Below are 16,403 nucleotides of genomic sequence, written 5' to 3'. Positions count from 1 at the left end.
TCTATATCTTTGTTTTCTTCTCTAATTATGAGTAGTTAGACCCATAAGTTAGGGTTGTGGCTCAACCCTAGTGTGGGTAATTGATGGGTCTTGTGTTTTGATGCTTGATTGTCTATGGGTGTTTGGTATTTGGACTAATTTCATGTTTAATTGCTGAATTAGTGGTTGCAAATACTAGTTTATGTTTAGTTGACTTTGGGTCTTCTTGAGAAAGAGAGCCTAAGTCTATGAAATTGGTCCAACAAGGAATTGAGGCGTACTCAAGAGATTGATAGCCCCAATTAAAGGGTTAAACCTAGAGATAGTAATACCCTACTTGAACCTGGATTGTTTGTGCAAATTTTCATACCCAATTGGTCTTGAGAAAGTCATTTTGGTAAATCACTCGAACTACCGAGAGGTATAGAGTGAGTAGAATCGTGCAATGGTTATATCATATTCCCAAAATGTGACAATCTAGCTTTAAACTCAAGAATCTGTCAATTGAGCACCTAGGCGAAAGTCACTACCCTAGTGCCTTTTAATCATTTGAACAACTCACAATAGTTTAACCTTAGCTTATTTTAGTTTAATTCAACATTGTAGTTTTATAAAATTAGAATCATAATCAAAACCAAAAATGTGTAGAAGTGCAATTTGGAGCAAATACACAACTCCACTTTAGATAGACATCCGACTCCAATATCTAGCTCCATGTGAAAATCGATCCCGACCTTAATCGGGTAAAAGCTAGTTCGACCTCTCTCGCTACTCAATAGTAGTGCAGGGTTGGCCTCGATCACTTTTTGGCGCCATTGTCGGGGAGCTAAAGGTTTTGGCTATCTATCTAAATAGTTTTGTGTATTGTTCTTCTTTCCTTATTTGTTACTAATTTGTGTGTGTTACAACTTCAGATATTAAATGGCAGTAAACAAAGCCAATGACCTTCTTGGAAATGTGATTGCGGGGGAGGAGGTAGATGATATCGGAGATGATGAGGTGCCTCTTGTACCTCAAGGACAACGTAGAGGCCGCCAGGCCAATGCTAATGCAAATGACAATATTCCAGACCCTCCTCCGCCACCTCCAAGAGTGACTCCTAGAGTGCTTCCGAACCAAGGCTATGCAAGTGCTATTATCCCATCCTGAATCTAGGCGGCCAATTTTCAAATAACCAATGTGATGCTAACTTTTCTAGAGTAGCGTGGGTATTTCACGGGCTCTGCAAATCAAAATGCTTACAAACATCTCAAGGGGTTCTTGGATACATGTTGGGGGAGCAAGCAAACTAATGTGTCCGAGGATGCTCTTCAGTTGAGAGTCTTCCCATTCTCACTTAGAGGGAAGGCATTGGATTGGCTCGAGCGACTTCCCAACCACTCCATCACTACTTGAGATGAGTTGGCGGACAAGTTCATTGCAAAAATTTTCTCACCGGGGCATATGGCAGCATTGACAGATGAGATCTTGGCTTTCTAACAGGAGCCAACCGAACCTTTGCATGAGTTTTGAGAGCCTTATAGAATAATGGTGAAGGAATGCCCCAACAATGATATGACCGAGGTGATGATCCAATAGACTTTCTACCTGGTATTAACACCACAAACCAATGCATAGTGAACCAACTTGTTGGGGGTAACTTCATGAAGCTGTCTTATGATGAGGCTTGTGACATTCTTGCAAAGTAGAGCCAGCGTGCCCCAGGGTGACCCCACGGTTACTCATTTGCATAAGGACTTACATGATCATGGGCAGGCTATAGCTGAGTTGACAACTACAATGAACCAACTAGCAAAGGCACAATTGCAACAAGTTCAAAATCCTCGCCAAGTGAATACTATGGAGGGTGTCAACATGCTTGTCAACAAAAGAAGACAAAGAGGGCAACAAAACCAAGGGAATTCGGAGCAATTTGACAATGATTGTGGTGGATTCAAAATGATGGTTATGATGAACAAAATGAATAGGTGCAATATGTGAATAATTATCAAGGCCAAAGGGGCAATTCTTCCAATCAATAACAATGGAGACCCCAAGGCAATTGGGGCAATCAACAACAACAAGGCAATGGTAATTGGGGGAACAACAACCAAAACTCTAACTAGGAAAATTAGAACAATAATCAAAACCATCAGGGAAATTGGAATGGTAACAACAACAATTGGGGTGGTAACAATAATCAAGGTAGATGGAACAATGGCAACCAAGGAAACTAGGGGCAAGGCTTTCAAAGACCTCCAATGTACCAACAACTGAACAATCCGCCTCCATTTCCATCCCAAGGTCTTATTTCTTCTAGCAATGATATGAGGAGAATTGAAATGATGTTCAAACAAATGATGAAGAAGAATGCGGACTCTGATGCTCAGTTGGCTTCCCACAATACCTCTATCAGAAATATGGAGGTGCAGTTAGGCCAAATCTCACAGTCTTTGAATACTCGTCCTAAAGGGGCTCTACCTAGTGATATGGTAGTAAACCTGAAAGGTGAGAACAATCATGTTATGGCGGTAGCAACAAGAAGTGGGAGAGGCAGTGATGTAAATGCCTCCAAACAAAAGCAAATTTTGAGTGATGAAGTTGAGTTGCAAGAAGATGAAGTTCCTTTAGTGGTCGAAAATGTGATGGATGACAATGTGAACGAGGAAGTGAGGATCAACATTCAAGATGCCGAGGTGGAAAATCAAAATGACATGAAACCGTCTAGGGAACACGTAATAGATATGCCGGAGCCGGTGGTGCCTAAAGCCAAGGTACCTTTGCCAAGGCCACTTGTGCCTTATCCTCAAAGGCTCGCGAAGCAGAAAAATAAGAATCAATTTAAAAAGTTCATTGACATGATGAAGAGCTTATCTATTAATGTGCCTTTGGTGGAGGCTCTTGAACAAATGCCAGGCTATGCTAAATTCATGAAGGACTTGGTGACAAAGAAGCGGTCTATGGATTGTGAAACTATAAAGATGACTCACTAAGTTAGTGCAATACTACATTCAATGGCACCAAAGCTTGAAAATCCCGGTGCTTTCACCATTCCTTGCACCATTGGGAGTGCGAATTTTGCTAAAGCTTTATGTGATTTGTGGGCTAGTATCAATTTGATGCCCTATTCAATTTTCAAGACTTTGGGTATTGGGCAACCATGGCCGACTTCCATGAGATTACAAATGACGGATACAACGATGAAGAGACCATTAGGTATTATTGATGATGTGCTTGTCTGGATAGACAAATTTATCTTGCTAGCTGACTTTGTGATCTTGGATTGTGAGGTGGATTATGAAGTTCCTATCATATTGGGAGACCTTTCCTTGCTACGGGGAAGGCCTTAGTTGATGTGGAAGCAGGGGAACTCACCTTCTTGGTGGGTGATGAAAAAGTGGTCTTTCACGTATGCAAGTCAATGAAGCATCCCAACAGTTCCGAGGTGTGCTCTTTTGTGGACCTTGTCACAAAAGTGATAATTGATGACACCAGTGCAATGATCAATGTGGAGGACCCATTGGAGGCTGTATTACTGAATCTTGATGTCAATGAGGATGCAAGCCGAGTGGAGTGTGTGAATGCTTTACATGGAATGGGATCTTACTCTTATAAGCCTAGGAAACTCTATTTGGATCTCGAGAATAGGAAGACTCCACCAACAAAACCTTCAATTGAGGAGCCTCCGGTGTTGGAGTTGAAACCGTTGCCTCCACACCTTAAGTATGAGTTCTTAGGCCCTAGTTCTACTTTGCCAGTTATTCTTTCCTCTTGTCTTACTAACATGTAGGTTGATGCCACTTTGGCGGTGCTTCAAAAGTGGAAGAAGGCAATTGGATGGACTCTAGCTAATATTCGGGGAATAAGCCCCGCATTCTGTATGCACAAGGTTATACTAGAAGATGATGCAAAGCCCTCCTTGGAGCATCAAAGAAGATTGATGCAAGAAGTTGTGAAAAAGGAGGTGATCAAGTGGTTGATGTTGGGGTTGCGTACCCCATCTCTGATAGCTCTTGGACTTCACCGGTGCAATGTGTACCGAAGAAGGGTGGCATGACCATGGTTGAAAATTCACAAAATGAGTTGATTCCTACTAGAACCGTCACTGGTTGGATGGTATGCATGGACTACCGCAAGTTGAATAAGGTGATCCACAAGGATCACTTTCCTTTGCCTTTCCTTGATAAGATGTTAGACCGACTTGCTGGGCGTGCCTTTTATTGTTTCTTGGATGGGTATTCTGGGTACAACCAAATCTTGATTGCTCCGAAATATCAAGAGAATACCACATTCACTTGTCCATATGCCACTTTTGCCTTTTCTAGGATGCCTTTTGGGTTGTGTAATGCACCGGCTATATTTCAGCGATGTATGATGGCCATTTTCACCGATATGGTGGAATATATTTTGGAGGTGTTCATGGACGACTTTAGTGTTGTGGGAGATTCATTTGATGAGTGCTTGAAAAATCTTGATAGAGTCTTGGCCCGTTGTGAAAAAACCAATCTTGTTCTCAATTGGGAGAAATGCCACTTTATGGTAGAAGAGGGCATAGTTCTTGAGCATAAAATTTCAAAACATGGTATTAAGGTAGACAAAGCAAAAATTGAGGTGATTTCAAGGCTCCCTCCCCCTACATCCGTCAATGGAGTTCAAAGTTTTCTTGGGCATGCGGGTTTCTATCGGAGACTTATCAAAGACTTTTCGAAGATAGTGAATCCTTTGTGCAAGTTGTTGGAAAAAGATGCCAAGTTCGTGTTTGATGACAAATGTATGCAAGCCTTTGAACTTCTCAAGCATTAGTTGACCACCACTCCTATCATTACCACACCTAATTGGATCTTACTCTTTGAGCTCATGTGTGATGCGAGCAATGTTGCGGTTGGGGCGGTTTTGGGTCAAAGAGTGAGCAAAATGTTTCATCCGGTGTACTATGCAAGCAAGACAATGAATGATACTCAAGTGAACTACACAGTGACCGAGAAAGAACTTTTGGCTATTGTGTTTGCAATGGAAAAATTTTGGTCGTATCTCATGGGTGCCAAGGTCATAATCCATACAGACCATGCCGCACTCTGGTACTTGATGACGAAGAAGGATTCCAAAGCTAGACTAATGCGATGGGTCTTGTTACTTCAAGAGTTTGATTTAGAGATTGTGGACCGGAAGGGTAGTGAAAACCAAATGGCTGACCACTTGTTCCGCTTGGAGGAGCATGAGAGGCCTCGTGATGGCCTAGAGATCAATGATTCCTTTCCCGATGAACAAATCCTTTCGGTGTCGATGAATGGTATGCCATGGTTTGCGAATGTTGCTAATTTCCCTGTGACTAGTATAATCTCGTGTGAGCTCTCTTCTAACCAAAGGAAGAAGCTCAAGCGGGATATTTTGGATTTCTATTGGGATGAGCCATACTTGTTCAAGATTTGCACGGATGGTGTGATCCGAAGGTGTGTCCTAGAGGAAGAACAATTGAGTATCTTGGAGGCTTGTCATTCCTCTCCCTACGGTGGCCATCATGGCGGGGTGAGGACGGCTTCTAAAGTTCTTAGTTGTGGGTTTTATTGGCCAACTTTGTACAAAGACGCAAGTGAACTCATGAAGAGGTGTGACGAATGTCAAAGAGCAGGTGGAATTTCTAAGAAAGATGAGATGCCTCTCAATACCATCCTCGAGGTTGATATTTTTTATGTATGGGGCATTGATTTTATGAGCCCATTTGTTAGCTCATGTGGGAACACATACATTCTTGTGGCGGTGGACTATGTTTCAAAGTGGGTTGCAGTCATGGCTTTGCCCAACAATGAGGCACGGAGTGTTGTTGCATTTCTCAAGAAGAGCATTTTTACAAGGTTTGGTACTCCTCGTGCAATCATAAGTGATGGGGGGTCTCATTTTTGTAATAGAGCTTTTGACACTTTGCTTGCAAAGTATGGTGTCAATCACAAAGTTTCTACTCCCTATCATCCTCAAGCGAGTGGCCAATTTGAAGTCTCCAATAGGGAAATCAAAAGCATATTATCAACGACGGTCAATGCAAATAGGACCGATTGGTCAAAGAAGTTGGATGATGCTCTATGGGCTTATAGGACTGCTTACAAGACTCTGATTGGTATGTCTCTGTATCAGTTGGTGTTTGGTAAAGCTTGCCATCTACCGGTTGAATTAGAGCACAAGGCCATGTGGGCTTTGAGGAAGCTAAATCTTGAGTGGGATGTTGCAGCCAATCTTCGTGTGGAGCAACTCAATGAACTTGATGAATTCTGATTCTATGCCTACTCCAGTTCGTCCTTATACAAGGACAAGATGAAGTACCTTCATGATAACTATGCTCGTAGCAAGGAGTTCAAAGTGGGTGATTTGGTTCTCTTGTTCAACTCTCGGTTACGTCTGTTTTAGGAAAAGCTTAAGTCAAAATGGAGTGGACCTTTTGAAGTGGTATGTGTGACCCCGTTCGGTGCACTTGATTTAAAGAACAAAAATGAGAAAGTTTTCAGAGTGAATGGGCATAGGGTCAAACACTACTTGAGAAAAATTGATGACAGACATGTGGTGGCACTTCTTCATCTAAAATGATTTGGTGGTAACCTGTGTCGTGCTTCGATGTTAAATCAGGCGCTTCTTGGGAGGCAACCCATGTGTTCTTCTTCTTATTTTTCTTTGATTTTCATTGTAGTATAGGATTTATTTTTGGACTAACTGATTGTGAGATGTTATAGGTTTGTGTTGATGCAGTGCAGGACAAAGTGAAAAAAAATTGTTAAGTCTCTGAAGTTTGCAAAGTGGACCACACTACATTTTGTGCGGCCGCAAGGAACTTAGTGCGGGGGCACAAAATCAGTGCGGACTGCATTGATTAGGGATGAAACAACCAGCTCTGTGAAGTTTGCCACAACGACCGCATTATATTTTTGTGCGGTCCACGGTGGACCATTGCGGCCGTAGTGGTATTTTGTGCGGACCGCAATGGTTGCCTTTCTCAAACTTGTACAATGCTGTGTAGTGTGCGTACCGCATTGCATTTTGTGCGGTCCGCGGTGGGTAGGTAAGTTGGGCCCAGGACTTTTTCTATAAATAGTACCTGAGGCCCACTATTTGAATTTTTCGATCCTTTTGCTCTAAAAGCCCTAAATTTCACTGTTCATCACTAAAATTGCACGAATTCATCTGAATATTCTCGATTAATCATCAGTGCTTCTCACATCTGGTAACTTTTACTTCTTTTTAAATGTTTGATTTTGCTATTGTCTTTTAATTTTTGTTTTCTTAGCTTTTCTTTTGTTCTTCCCGTATTTCTTTCCTTTTGTTAGAGTAGGTTAGTTACCTTCTTGTTTAAAGTGAGATTAGGTAGTTACATGTCTGAACCACACTTAAGGATCCTTTAATAGGTGAAAATTTGGACTTAAATTGAACATTTGATAAACCCTAAGTTGGTGCTATGTTTTGGTACTCTATGCGGACCGCGGTGGAAATTGTGCAGTCCGCGGTGCCCTTGTGCGGTCCGCAATGGCATTTTGTGCGGACCGCATTGCTCAAAGTCCTGAAACTTGATCATTGAGGACCGTGGTAGTATTGCATTTTGTGCGGTCCGCGGTGCCTTAATGCGGACTGCATTGCAATTTTGTGCGGTCCGCGGTGCATTTATTCAGAGAGTGGGTAGTCTAAACCCCACCTCTGTGCGGTCTGCGGTGCCTCAATGCAGACCATATTGCCATTTTGTGCGGTCCACGGTACAATTATTCAGAGAGTGGGTAGTCTGAACCCCACTTCTGTGCGGACCGCATTGGCATTTTGTGCGGTCCGCATTGGCCTCTTTGCGGCCGTACTACATTTTGTGCGGTCCGCAGTCTACAACATTTGATCTTGTCTGCAACATTTTCTTTCCTGCAACTGTGAACTTCATTGTTTCTACTAATACTAACAAAGCATAACTGAATGTTGTTGGCAGACAATAGTGAAATCTAGAGGTAAGGGTGGTAAACAACTAGGCAGGGGAGAGTCCTCCTGGGGTAGGAAACAAAAGATGCTAAAGTTGACACCCCAAGCCCGACAAAACATAAAAAACACAAGGAAACTCATCAGAGCTACTGATAGGGCTATTGATCAGTCGGGGAGTGAGTACGAGCCCTCCCAGGAGGCTTCATCAAATTTAGTGCCAGAGTACATTACTGACTGGCCAGAAAGAAACAGACTGAGAGACACTCCTCCACCTTTCCCCACTGCCCAAGCTTCAATGCGTGTATTTTCTAAGTCGTTTGAGGGCTCAGTTGCCGGTAGTGGAAAGGAATACTCCACCTTTCCCACAGCTTCATTATCTGGAGAAAATGTAGAAGGAGAAGAATAGGTAGTAGGATAAGGGGGTGAGCCCCAGGTTGGCGGGGTAGAACGAACTAGAAACCCGGAGCTATGGCAAGACCGCTTTATAAGTGAGGTGGCCTATCATAAATTCAGAGAATGGTGGCCTGTGAGGAAATTGATTCCGGAGCGAATTTTTGTGGATAGAGACCTCTTTCCTCACAGCCCCAATGTGAGAAGGCAGTTTAGAGAGAGAGTGGGCTGGGAGTACTTCTTAAACACCTATGAGGATTCAAACGAGCACCTGGTCAAGGAGTTCTACATCAATGTTGCCCTCATCAAAAAGGGCACCAAAGTGACCAAGGTGCGAAATTTGAAAGTACTATTTGATAGGAAAGCAATAAATGACTACTTGGGCTTCGATGAAGAGGATAAAACGCTGTATCTGGCAAAGATGGAATTAGGTGAGGAGGTCCGTCCTTGGTTGGAATAGTATCTGGCAATCCCAAGTACCACCCCCGATTGGTTGAATGCGGGAGTGAAGATCTTAAGGAGAAGTTTGAATTTTGAGTCTAAGGGGTGGGAAACATTCGTGTGTAGAAAACTGGACCCCACTACCCATGACAACTCACTCCCTCTTCACCGGGCAGTACCGGTAGCATCAATTATGGTGGGGTACCCGATTAACGTCGGGAATGTGATGTCTCGGGTGATTACACAGGTAGTCAGTAGATGTGACAGAAACTACCCCTTCCCCAACTTCTTAACCATGTACTTCACGGACCTAAAGGTAGAAAAGAGGCCATTTGATATCAAAGTGAAAGAAAAGGCCCCGTTCTCATGGTACAACATGTAGGGTGATGACAACCCTAAAAGCAAGAACTATAAGGGAACAACCACTGCTACAACTGGCCAGTCTGAAGAGCCAGTAGTGGTAGTGGCTCCTACTAAGCCTTCGTCCACCCCAGCAGACATGCCCCCTGGTCCATCCACTTCAGTAGTTCCAGACATACCCTCCACCCCGGCCTACCCAGTGATGGCCCACCATATGAGCCAAGCCCTTCTCAGCATCAACAACTGGATGCAGACAACGTCTTCTAAGTTGTCTATCCTTACTTCTACAATGGCAGCACCTCCGTGTCCACAGGTCTCATAGTCTATTGAGGACGCCCTTAAGGATATTCTGGACAATCAAAAGAAAATCCTTGACACTCAGAAAGTTCTTATGGACGTTGTGGATCCTCATGGGAAAGCTCTCAAGGAGCTTGCTAGGGAGGCCAAGAAGATGAGGAAGACGCGGGCTTCCAAGGAGTCTGTGAAGGAGTTGAGGGTTAAGATTGACAGGTTAAAGGCAGATCACCTGCCTTTGGATTTATTGCTAGATGACCCGATGCCAGCAGCCCATCCCCAGCCAGTGCAGTCGGAGAGGCCTCACAAGAAGAAGAGGGTGATTCCCCGTGTATATGACACAGTCATATAGTTGGAGGACCTGCAGGGAGAGTCCTCCAGCCAGCCCCAGGAGTTAGCCCAAGCCTCGGTCCAGGTCCTAGCAGCAGAGCAATAGGTCATAGGGAGCCAGTCTCAGGTTCCCGAGCTTACAGAGGACCCAGGGACCACTTAGGATCCCATGCAGATAGACGGACCATAAGGAGTTTCTGTATCCTCTTCCCTTTAATTTTTGGTGCTTATTTTGCTTGGTTGGCATTGAGGACAATGCCAGCTTTCATTTGAGGGGGTATGCCCTACTTTGATTTGATTTGGATGAAAGTATATTTGACAGATTTTATGCTTTTTTTATTTTTTATCTTTGGTATGTATATAATTTTAGCACTTCATTACATTTTTTGCACTTTTTATCTTGGGTCTGTATATAAAAGTATGTTCCATTGTATATATTCATCTCCCTTATTGTATATTCGATTAAATCCCCTCTTGTAAATATTCATTTTACTTTCCGTAGTTTTTCTTTCGTAGCTTCTTATTTGTGTTCGTAGCTTCTTGTTTTGGACTTTTGCAATAAGCCTTTGGTATTCTTAATGTCACGGTTCTTTCCAAAGGTGGAATTTGTGTGAACCGGGTGGCTCTTCTCAATGATGAATGGCATTACTACCTTCTTAAGGGTTTGAGTCTATTTTTCTTTTCTCTTTGCTTTTTAGTAGTTAGTGGTTAAGGATGCTTCAAGCAAAGATTCACTTGGGCCTAGCACATTTGCCTTTGATCTCATGGTCAAAAATAAATTGTTGTGTTTAGGATGGTAAAAGTCGTGACCTTGAGACTCTTGTGTTGACCGATAATCATCAAGTGGTTTTTCGGGACCATTGTGTGCTCAAATCTTATCTAAGGTTGTTGTGGGCCTCCGACTCTGTGTCTTTAGGATCCCATAGCTTGTGTGGTGAGAAATTTGTATTGCAAGTCCAAGTCCCGAGCCATTGGTAGAACTTGCCCTGAATGTTTGTTGAGGCAAAATCCTAAGTGAATTTTGACTTGAGACATCATTATAGGCTCTCCTTGATCCAAATGATAGCTTAAACACTTCTATAGCCCACTAATGATAAAACTCCCTATTCAACCCTTTTGAGCCTTAGACCTTTTTCCTTCAAAAACCATAATACAAACCTTTACATGTTCTAAAAGATACCATCTCTTGGCACCCGATCTTTCCTTAGCACATGGCAAAAGTATATGTTTGGGGGGAGAGACAAGGAATGCAATTAAGTGTTAAAAAGGCACAAAATGAAGAAAGGAAAAGGTAGTGAAAAAGAAAAAAAAAGAAGAAAAAAGACAAAAAGAATGTTCAATATAGAAATGAATAAAGGGATTCAAGAAAAGCAAAGAATGAAAGGTGTGGAAAGTTGGAAAAGGAGAAAAGATTTGAAATGAACAAGAAAGAGTGATAGTGTGTCTCTCTAACCCCTTAGAAAGAAGTGAAATGACTTAAAAAGTCAAGTGAATGTGTGCCAAAATGAAACAAAAGAAGTGCATAAAGGAAGATGGAACCTACTTAGACCAAACATTCCCTACTCTGAACCAAAAGCCTTCACTATGTCTCTACAAAAGCCCTATATGATCTTGGGTTGAATGAAGCTTATATTAGTGGTGACTCACATAAGGGGCAAGCATATGGTACTTAGAACCGGACTTGTGACTTTTCCTTGAGAGAGATGAGTGTGTTTCCATTAACCTCATTCTGAGAGCCACTATCCTAAAGGTGAGGTTTGCTTAGGGAAAGTTGAGGATGTGTGAGTTTGGGTTCCACAATGACCAAAGTAATAGAAAGAGTTCTTTGATGTGTAGAGTCAACTCTTGATGCTCTTGTGTCGCACTTAATCCATGGTGTTTAAAAGAGTAAATATTGTTAATGATTCATTTATATTGAGGGCAATTGTTAGTCCCAATTGATGCTAGATGAGGTCACTTTAGGACAGCTGAATTTTCTTAGATTTTCTCTTAAGGGGTGGGTCTTATTTTGTTTGCTTGAGGACAGGCAAAAGCTTAAGTTTGGGGGAGTTGATAACTAGGAATTATAATGCATTTTACACTCCTTCATGCTCAAGTTTTGATTAGAAATGTGTACAAAATAATCCCAAAGGCTCACAAGTTGTGCTTGATTGCAGGTTTGATCAACAAGGTGACAAAGTGTCAAAAACCAGCTCAAAAGGGAGTGAAACTTGCACAAGTACCAAAACAAGGCAAAGCTCAGTCAAACAGGGTCAGTGCGGCCGCACACCATTCTATGCGGTTCGCACAAGTGAAGTTCAGAGAGTGTACATCTCAGGCCAAAAGGCAATGCGGCCGCAAAGGATACGGTCCGCATTGGATTCATTGCGACGGCATTCGATTTAGTGCGGTCCGCAGAGCCAAGGTTCAGAGAGTTTCCAGTTTGAAGATTGAAGCCCAATGCGGTCCGTGCTCCATTTCATGCGGACCGCACTAGAAGCCACCGCGGCTGCACTCGATTTTGTGCGATCCGCATTGCCCAAGTTCAGAGAGCTGGATATTCAAGTCAAGAGCCTTAGTGCGACCGCACTTGATTTTGTGCGGTCAGCACTAGCCCCGCAGGGGTATTTTTGTCCAGATTGTCAGCTTAGTATAAATAGTTTTTTTCCCATTTTTATATCATTAGATAGTTTTTGGACAGAGCTGCGCTCGTGACTTCACTTCTTTTATCTATTTTGAGTAATTTTAGCTTCATTTTCAATATTGAATCTTCAAGTTTAATTTAGCAATTAATTAATATGTGTTTTTCTTCATCTATATCTTTGTTTTCTTCTCTAATTATGAGTAGCTAGACCCATAAGCTAGGGTTGTGGCTCAACCCTAGTGTGGGTAATTGATGGGTCTTGTGTTTTGATGCTTGATTGTCTATGGGTGTTTGGTATTTAGACTAATTTCATGTTTAATTGCTGAATTAGTGGTTGCAAATACTAGTTTATGTTTAGTTGACTTTGGGTCTTCTTGAGAAAGAGAGCCTAAGTCTATGAAATTGGTCCAACAAGGAATTGGGGCGTACTCAAGAGATTAATAGCCATAATTAAAGGGTTAAACCTAGAGATAGTAATACCTGACTTGAACCTTGATTGCTTGTGCATATTTGCATACCCAATTGGTCTTGAGAAAGTCAATTCGGGCAAAATCACTCGAACTACCGAGAGGTATAGAGTGAGTAGAATCGTGCAATGGTTATATCATATTCCCCAAATGTGACAATCTAGCTTTAGACGCAAAAATCCGTCAATTGACCGCCTAGGCGAAAGTCACTAACTTAGTGCCTTTTAATCATTTGAACAACTCGCAATAGTTTAACCTTAGCTTATTTTAGTTTAATTGAGCATTGTAGTTTTATAAAATTAGAATCATAATCAAAACCAAAAATGTGTAGAAGTGCAATTTGGAGCAAATACACAACTCCACTTTAGATAGATACCCGACTCCAATATATAGCTCCCTATTGAAATCGATCCCGACCTTAATCGGGTAAAAGATCCTTCGACCTCTCTCGCTACTCAATAGTAGTGCAGGGTTGGCCTCGATCAAAAAGGCCTAGGAGGATGGACCCTACCAAAAGAATCCCTGCCTCCAGACGAGGCACCACTGAATCTACCTGAATGACGGTGCCTCTTGCCAGACCCCTGACCACCTCCCTATGAAAGAACCATCTCAACTCTCTTAGCCACATTGGCCGCCTCCTGAAAAGAAATCTCACTCCCCGTCTCCTTAGCCATCTGAAGTCGAATAGGCTGAATGAGTCCCTCAATGAACCTCCTCACTCTCTCTTTCTCAGTGGGAAGTATAAGAAGAGCATGACGGGCCAATCAATAAATCTGGTGTTGTACTGAGTAATAGTCATAGAACCCTGCAGGAGACGCTCAAACTGCCTATGATAGATCTCTCTCTGAGTGATTAGAAGAAAATTCTCAAGAAATAGCTGAGAAAACTGATCCCAAGTCAAAGCTGGTGACCCAACTGGTCTAGCCAAACAATAATCTCTCCACCAAGCCTTGGTGGATCCAGATAAGCGAAAAGTAGCAAAGTCGACCCCATTGGTCTCCACTATCACCATGTTCCTGAGAACCTCATGGCAGCTGTCGAAATAATCCTGGGAATCCTCAGAAGATGCACCGCTGAAAGCGGTATTGGAGAGCTTGGTGAAACCTATCCAACCTCCACAAAGCCTCCGAAAATGTAGCTGATCTATTACTGGTATGTGCTGCTGCTCAACTGAAGAAGCAGTACGTGACCTCGCCATTCGTGAAAGCATAAGAGTAGAGGTCAATTTAGCATTGAGAGAACAAAATCGCACGACAAAGAAGAATTGAAGGGAAATTTTTGCCTAACTCTGTAGCCTCTAGGGGATAAATATAGACGTCTCCGTACCGATTCCTCAGACTCTACTAAGCTTGTTCGTGAATTGTGAGACCTATGTAACCTAGGTCTTTGATACCAACTTGTCACGACTCAGATTTTCCACCCTCAGGAGTCGTGATGGCGCCTACTCGTGAAAGCTAGGCAAGCTGAATATTATCCCATCATTACCCTTTTTATTAAGCATGTTCAACAATTCAAAGTAATAAGTGATTTAAGCAGCGGAATAAACCAAATAACCAGAAATGCAGAAGACAAAAACTTAATCATTAACCGAACATTTACTACATAATCTAAAATATGATACTACCCAGAATTTGGTGTCACAAGTCACGGACCATCTAAAAATACTACAAATAAGGTCTGAATAAAAATATACAAATCTGTCTCTGAAAAAGTAAAAACAGAAAGGGAAATGACGGAAGGAGACACCAAGGCCCACATACGTTTGCAGGACTACCTGGGGTCGCCTGAGTGGACTAAAGACAGCACCCTCACTGTAGTCCAAAAGCTTCGGTATCAGTATCTTCACACAGTGTAGAGTGTAGTATCAACACAACCGACCCCATGTGCTGGTAAGTGCCTAGCCTAACCTTGGTGAAGTAGTAACGAGGCTAGGACCAGACTACCAAATAAACATGTGCAGTTAAATCATATACAGTAGAAAAATAAAAGCAAATAATTACAGTTAAAGTTGGGCGGGGGAAACATGTTGTGGGGAGTAACAGATAAAAACAGAATACCAGTTGGGAAATGTAAGGAACATCATAAATCAATTACCAGCAAAAGATAAGGAAATAAGAAACAAGTAAACATGTAATACCGTTGCAGACGTGCAACCCGCTCCCATTTCATATAATACCGTTGCAGGCGTGCAACCCATTCCCATTTCATATAGTACCGTTGCAGGCGTGCAACCCGCTCCCATTTAATATATCAACACCAATCATAAAAGAATCCTGGCAAGGGAGCAATAATATAATAACAACATCCCAGCAAGGGAACAATAATATAATAACAACATCCCGGCAAGGAAGCACTAATATAATAATAACATCCCTGCAAGGGAACACTAATATAACAACAACATCCAGGCAAGGGAAAAATAATATCACAACAACATCTAGACAAGGGAACAATAATGATAACCCTCATATGAAGCATGAATAAACTACAACGGAGTCACAACAATTACAATACAAGACTCACGGGCAAGCTTGACACCGACGTATAGATACTCGTCACCATGCCTATACGTCGTACTCCACAATTAACACATAGCAAATAAGACACAACTCCTAATCCCTCAAGCTAAGGTTAGAACAAACACTTACCTCAAACTTCCACGGCCAACTCAAGCCTCAAACACCGCTTTTCCTTTAGAATTCACCTCTGAATAACTCCTATCTAGTCCAAATTGATTTAACAACATCAATAAATGCTAAATAATTCATACCCATTGCTTAATCATAGGTTTTCAATCATTTTCCCCAAAATTTAAAAATCGACCCTGGGCCCGCTTGGTCAAAACTCGAGGTTCGAACCAAAACCCGATCACCCATTCACCCACGATCCCAAATATACAATTAGTTTCGAAATTCGACCCCAAAACGAGGTCTAAATTCCAATTAATCAAAAAGCCCTAACTCTACCAAAATTCCTAATTTCTACCATAAAAACCCTAGATTTTTGATGAAAATTGATGAAATGCAATGGGAAATCGAAAGAAAAGGTTTAGAATCATATACCAATGCTTTGGGGAAGAACTTGTTCTTTGAAAATCGCCTCAATGCTCTCTAGTTTTTAAAATATGATGTTTTGAACTAAATCCCGATTTGCTACTGTTTTTAATTCACTGGACAGGCCTTCTTCGCTTTTGCGAAGGGACTGTCGCGTTCGCGAAGGGTCAGGCCTATTAGCCTTCGCGTTCGCGGAGCTTTCACTCCTCAAGTCTTCGCATTCATGGGCCAGTGGCTGCGTTCGTGTAGAACAAAATCCCTTTCCCCCTGCCCCAGCCCAAAGGCCTTTACATTCGCGATAGCAGGTTCGCATTCGCGAAGGGTAGAACCCCCAAAGCTTCGCGTTCGCAACCTGTTTCTCGCATTGGCGTAGAAGGAAAATTCCTTCATCTTGACTTACCCTTCGCGTTCGCGAGAGTCCTTCCACGAACGTGAAGAACAAAACTTCAGAACACCAGAAACTGAAAATTTGCAACTTTTCTAAGTTTAAAAACCTTCCGAAACCTAACTGAAACTCAGCCGAGCCCTTGGGGCTCCAAACCAAACATG

The sequence above is a fragment of the Nicotiana tabacum genome, chromosome 11, assembly GCF_000715075.1.
Source record: "Nicotiana tabacum cultivar K326 chromosome 11, ASM71507v2, whole genome shotgun sequence".
NCBI lineage: Eukaryota > Viridiplantae > Streptophyta > Magnoliopsida > Solanales > Solanaceae > Nicotiana > Nicotiana tabacum.
Note: the sequence above shows the minus strand (reverse complement) of the source record.